The sequence below is a fragment of the Rhinolophus sinicus genome, chromosome 15 (assembly GCF_057876585.1).
Source record: "Rhinolophus sinicus isolate RSI-liver-muscle chromosome 15, RSI-T2T, whole genome shotgun sequence".
NCBI classification, from domain to species: Eukaryota; Metazoa; Chordata; class Mammalia; order Chiroptera; family Rhinolophidae; genus Rhinolophus; species Rhinolophus sinicus.
In genome coordinates, this window is record NC_142515.1 from 97,251,907 (window position 1) to 97,258,417 (window position 6,511).

A 6,511-nucleotide genomic window follows, 5' to 3' on the forward strand; every position below is an offset into this window, starting at 1 on the left:
TAGTAAAATGGTGTTAAGAGTGTGGTCACTGGAGTTTTACTACCTGGACTCAAACCTCAGGTTATCTGTCCACTAGATGGATTAAAGCTGCAACCTAGGATCCAGGGGCGGGGCTTAGAGCAACAGCTTTAGTCTTGTAGATGACAAGGTGCTGTGGCTTCTTGATTCCCAAAGATGGGACAGAGCAGTTACTAGGAGCGTGAGGGGCAGGTCTCACTACAGTGGCAGCTTCATCCTTGGCAGGGAGATGCGGCAGTGGGTCCTCCAGGCTGCTCAGTCTGCTGTCATTAGGACTGCCGATGACTGTGGGAGTCTTGGGGTATGGAAGGCCACAAACACTCACTACAATGAGACTTGCTAGGGTTCTTCTGTTCTCCTTTTCCCCCTGGAGTGAAATTCCTCTGAGGGGATCTCTGTTCCCAGTGCTCTGAACTGGGGGATGGGATGACATAGGTAAAATGCTTTCTTCGCTTTTCTATGAGGCCATCCCTAGTTTTGAGCTTACAAGGTTTCGGCTGCTGCTTTGTTGTACTCCAGAGCTAATTTTTTTTTTTAAATCAGTTTGTAGTTATTTACTGTTTTTCTGTGGGAGATTGGCGATTGACACCCCCTAGCCCTCCATCTTATTGACCAGTCAAGTTTCACTTAGTCCTTTATTATCATATCTTGTATTATTTCATATTGTTGTTATTTTCCTTAATGCTTTGTATATATTTTGGCATATTTTAAATCCTTCTTCCTTCTTTCAGTGAGTTTGCTTCAGGTTGTATATGTTGTTTTTCGTTTTTATTTTGAAAGGTCTAGTTTTTCTGACCAGTGTGTTCATGTTACCTTGAGGTTATCAGCTATTCTGTCTGATAACTTTTTTCAGAAAGGAGTTAAAAAGTCAGGCTCAGTGTCAGTCCTTAGGAATTAGGAGAAAATAGAATATAAATCCAAGGGAGGTGAGCCCCAAACACAATAGTATGACTATTGATCACTTTCATTATATGTACACTGTTAGGAAACCCTAACATATAGCACACTTCAATAAATATATTTTGATTGACTTACTGGCCACTTTAAAGATTCTAGCTCAGATCACTGAAGAAACTTGGATGCTATCGTCAATACTGGATTTCATAGGCTAAGGTTGTGTCAAACAGAAAAACAGATGTTTTAAAAATCACCCTATAAAATTGCACTGATTTACCATTGGATGTAGGACAAACATTTTTTATTAAAGTGAGTATCTAAAAACATTATTTCCATGGTAAAGTTTGTGTGGTTACGGTGATAACTGAGATCATATCCTGGTTTGAGTAAATACCAGGAGATACTGTGAGAGTTTCTACAATGTACAGAGCTTTGACAAATGTGTTCATGTTTTAAATTCCAGAGGAGATTAACTACCTTAAAGTTTCACACGAAATGATGCAGGATTGTTTTTGTGCAATCACAAGCTGTCTCCCCAGACAGATTCAGAGACCCGATGATTCCAGGTCTGAGGTGTGCCCTAGGGTTGATATTAAAAAGGTCTCCAGGGAAATCAGAGTGTTGAGTAGTATAACTGAATACTCTTGAAAAGAACAATACCAACTGTAGTTATACAGTTCATGTTCACTGCTTTCAGTTTTGTATAGTGGCACTTATCACTCATCCATAAAAAATACTTGCATTTTCCTCCACTTAATGTTTTATATTAATTTACTGTTTTTGCACAATATGTGTATTAATGATTTGTGTGTATTTCTCATGACTGCCCGGATCAGCTTTGGCTTAAATTTCAAACTTATAGGACAAAGACAATTTCCATGTAACGTTCTATAGGTACACAAACCCTCAAGTTTTTAGGAATATAATTAGTATCAGCCAATAAAGTTACTTCCTGCTCCAGCAACTCTTGTTTGGTAGCCTAGTGCCTGAGTATTATGGAGAGAAGGCAAATGTCATTTTCATTATTTTATAGATAGTCAGAAGCAAATAGGTAAAAGGGAAATATTTTCTGGGTGTACTTTTTGGTTTCTGATGTGTCACATCCCTAGAACCTCAGGACGTGGAGACATGCAATCACTTGGCTGACAATCAGACACAATTCTACTGCCAGTAGAAATGGCTAAACTGTTGGACAGCTATTTTATTCCCAGATTAAATGACTTTCTTAGTAGAGGCTATTTGATGTCAAAATTACTTGACTAATAGGAATACTAGACTTGTGCAAAAACTGAGTTCTTTCCAATATCAAGTACATTAAGAGATTTTATGATTATAACAAAATAAACCTTGCTTATTAAAATTACCGAAGGGCTTATAAATCTTTATATGGCGTATTCTCTTTTAAAGAATGCTTAAATGTAATCCAGGTGAAAATGGTATTTGAAGATTTGACATTATTACTGCATTGTAAATTGGAGTTAAAAACCAAAAAGACAATGAAAATATAATATTCACTATATGTGCTATTATATTTAAGTACTTAGCATTTATTAGGTGAAAATTAAGGCGTTTTTAAGTAAAATATTTTCGGTTATAACTATCAATAATTAATAATAATAATAATAATATGTAAAACTGATTTTAAAGTGGTAAATCTTTTGAAAATGATTTTCCTCTGCCTGACTAAAATCAATTCCACTCTTAGAAATGATGTGATTTTTTTTTGTTGTTGTTTTTTTTTGTAGCTTGGGAGCATGTTAAATTTTCATCTTCCCAAATGAACAGATCATTATAACTCCTCCAAAGAAATACCTGAGAAACAATAGCTTCCTATGTACCCTGTTGAGACCATAACCTATTGAACATTATCCTTTAGACCTAGATTATTCTGTTTAGCTATGGAATATAAATGAATCTCATCCTTTTCTATGTCCTCAACTAAACTCTTTCATGACACACTAACTATGATACGCAGAAGAAGCAGGGTGCTAATCACTACAGCGATGCGATCCACTGGCCAGATGATGAGAACATCAGTAAGTCATAAGAATTAGCTGCTAAAACATTTAATGTCGACAACACAGGCCTGGCAAATCAGATAGTAATCTTTTATGTGTACTCGTTGACATTCAGACACTTCCCTTTCATTATGGAGTATAAATAAATACATTTTACTTTTTGCAGCACTTTAGATTATAAAAGATGCCAGATGTATAAAATGTATCATGTGATTGCTTGCCATACTGTTAGTCATACTGTTAGCAGAGAGTCTGCAGATGTATCATACTTACTGAGAATCAGTCTCACAAATTTTTAAATGCAAATTGAGTATCATCTACTAATAAGAAATTATACAAAAGATACTACAATAGCATAAATATCAAAATATAAAATAATTGATTTTTCACATTGGAAATAAAAAAATAATAACTCCTTATATTAAATCATGTTATCTGAGTCCATCCCGTACTTAGATTATGGGTGTCCCAAAGTTTTACATGTTACCAAACCATTAAATCTATTGAAATCTTGTTTAATTTATTGCTTTATATCGGATTTACATTTATATATTCATAAAAGAAAGTAATTTTAATCATTTCTTCTAAAATCTTATTTTTAAAAATTAAAATATTTAAGTAGGCTTCTAAAACATGAACCAGAGCAAATGGTACAGTTTTAAACTGCTTATCAATTTTTAAAAATCATCATCGTAATAAATATAATGTTATCAATATAAGTAACTATGACAGGCAATGCTTAACTGACTGTGGGAGCTATGAATCATAAAGCCATGTCTTAAAAATTAAGATAATCATTGCTTTAGTAGCTTTAATATTTTAAAAAATTGATGTGAATGAAGACGAACATATTTTCACTTATAATGAAAGAAATAAAAGATTTCTAATTTGCAGAATCAAAGGAAAAACCTATGTGGGGGACCATATTGAAAAATTGTTTGGCAAATGATTCCTTAATGGCTCGAACAAATTTAATGTTCTTATAAAATAATCTTAATATACCCGAGAAAGTGAATAGTTTAAATCTTAAAATCTTTAAATCAGTGTTTCAGAACAAATGATTTTTTTCACGCTAAATCCACATAGAGTTCTATATTTTTCATAAGTCCCAGTTGTAATTCTTCATTAATTTTTTTCACATACTCTACTCCAAATGCTTTTTCTTTGTTAAAATTCCGATTGAGTACTTAAGATATAAACCTCCTTTTGACAAATCTTTCTACTGACCCTTTATGCTTTGAGTACAATTAATTACTCTTTTTGTAGTTTGGCAGTATAACTAAAGGGAACATCTTTAAATTGGTTTTAATATTACATAATTATGACATTTTTCCTGACTTCTTAATGAGAAAAATGTTATTAATATCATCTTCTAGCATAAATTTGCCTTTTATCCTAGTTACATTTTTTTCCAATTAAGTTTTCATGATATCAAGATAAATTTTAGATGAAAACAATTTAATTTTTATATCCTATTAAGAACTGCTTCTGCTAATGAAAACTAGAATATATCACCAAAATACAGCTCCAAAAAAATTTAGAGTGATTACGCTATCCCTCAATAAAGAAATTTTACATTTTCCTTATGGAAACCAGGCAAAGGAAAACTGAGTTCCAAGACAACATAAAATAAGACATAGTTTTAGGCATTGGTTTCAATTTTATTTTATCAGAAGGCACTAGGTGATCTTTTAATTATATTCAAAAATATATCAAGACAAGAAATATGACTGACTCTTACTGTTCCAAAACTTGACCCTTAGTTAATTTAACATGGGGAAGGAATGGCTTAAATCAGTGGTGAAAGAGGCAGAGGAGGCAGTGCCTGCAGTAATCACAGGTTTTGGTCAAGGTTACAAATATCACACTCTTTTTGTGTGTGAGTGTGTGTGCAGTATTAGCTCTTAAAAAGACAGCTAAAATTTCTTTTTAGAATCACGGATAAGCAGTTTTTACTATTTATTCTTGGGAAAAGTCCCATGCTCCTCGGTGACTCCCATCAGGATCTGCTGTAGACTGAATATTTGTGTCTCTGCCATATTCATATGTTGACATCCTACCCCACAATGAGCTGTTATTTGGAGGTAGGAAATTTGGGAGGTGATTGTAGTGATCTTGGGGGTAGTGGTCTCATGAATGGAATTAGCACTCTTTAAAAGAGATCCCAAAGGGCTCCCTCACAGCCTCTCACCACGTGAGGATTTAAGGGAAAGATGGGCATCCTTGAACAAGAAAGCAGCTCCTCACCAGGCATTGAATCTACTGGAATCTTGGTCTTGGACTTCCCATCTTCCAAACTGAGAGAAATAAATTTCTGTTGTTTATAAGTCAACCATTCTGATATTTTTGTTATAGCAGCCAGGATGGACTAAGACAGAAATTGGTACCTAGAGAGGGGAACTACTGTAACAAATACCATTAAACAAAAAAAATGGAACAGTATTTGGAATTGGATAATGGCTAGAGAATGGAAGAGTTTTGAGGTGCATGCTATAAGAAGCCTAATTTCTGTGAATGGACTATGGCAGGTGATTCTGGTGAGAGTTCAGAAGAAAAGACGGTAGCTGGAGAGAAAGATTCTATCTCTTTCCAAAATACCTAAATAATCTTGAACAGAATATTACCAGAAAAATGAGTAGTAAAGGCCATCGTGATGAGGTCTCAGACAGAAATGAGAAACATGTAAACATGTTATTTGGAAACTGGAAGAAAGGCGATCCTTATAAAGTAACAGGGAACTTGGTTGAATTGTGTTCATGTCCTAGTGTTTTGTAGAAGGTACAACTTGCAAGCTATAAAATTGGATATTTGGCTGAGGAACTATCTAAGGAAAGTAGTGAAGGAGCAGACTAGTTCCTCCTGTCTAAGTTATTTTTTTCTACTTGCATTTTACTATAAATAAAGACTGAATTGTTAAAAAAATAAATAAATAAATAAAGCAGAATTTAAAGATTTGGAAAATTCACAGCCTATCCATACTGGAAAGAATGAGAAACACTGATCAGGAGAGAACACCAAGGGTGTGGCCAAGAGGCCCTTTGATAAAGAGATTAGTATGGATTAGCCATCTCAACAGAAGGCCAGTCTACAAGACAATGGAAGACCCTGAAGACAATTCATAGATCATCTCCATACACAGGCCCAGATAGCCTGTTACTGGGGTGGATTGGGTTGGAGGGGAGTGATGGAGGGACAGGGACAAAGCAGTTTCAAAGGAGGGGCTATTGGCACCTGTGCTGCCCAGTTCTGCCTTGCATTGCAGGCTCTACTCCCCACACTCCGCTGCCATGCTTCTTGGCTGCCCCACATTTTGATTCCAATGGGTCTCACAATAGTATGGGCAATGGTTGCTGCCTCTCTGGAGAGTGCATAGAGCAAAATTTGGTGGCATTTGCATGATGCCATCTCCACTGGTGTGCAGAGGGCACAAACCAAGGGAACATGGCTGCCAATACTCAGATTTGAAGGAACAGGGCTACATGGCAGAGCCAGGAGCAAAGGCCCCAGGCACAGAGCCACTGTGGGGCCATCCTGCTGAGATGTGAGGGTGATATTGCCGCCTCATTAGGCCTGGACAG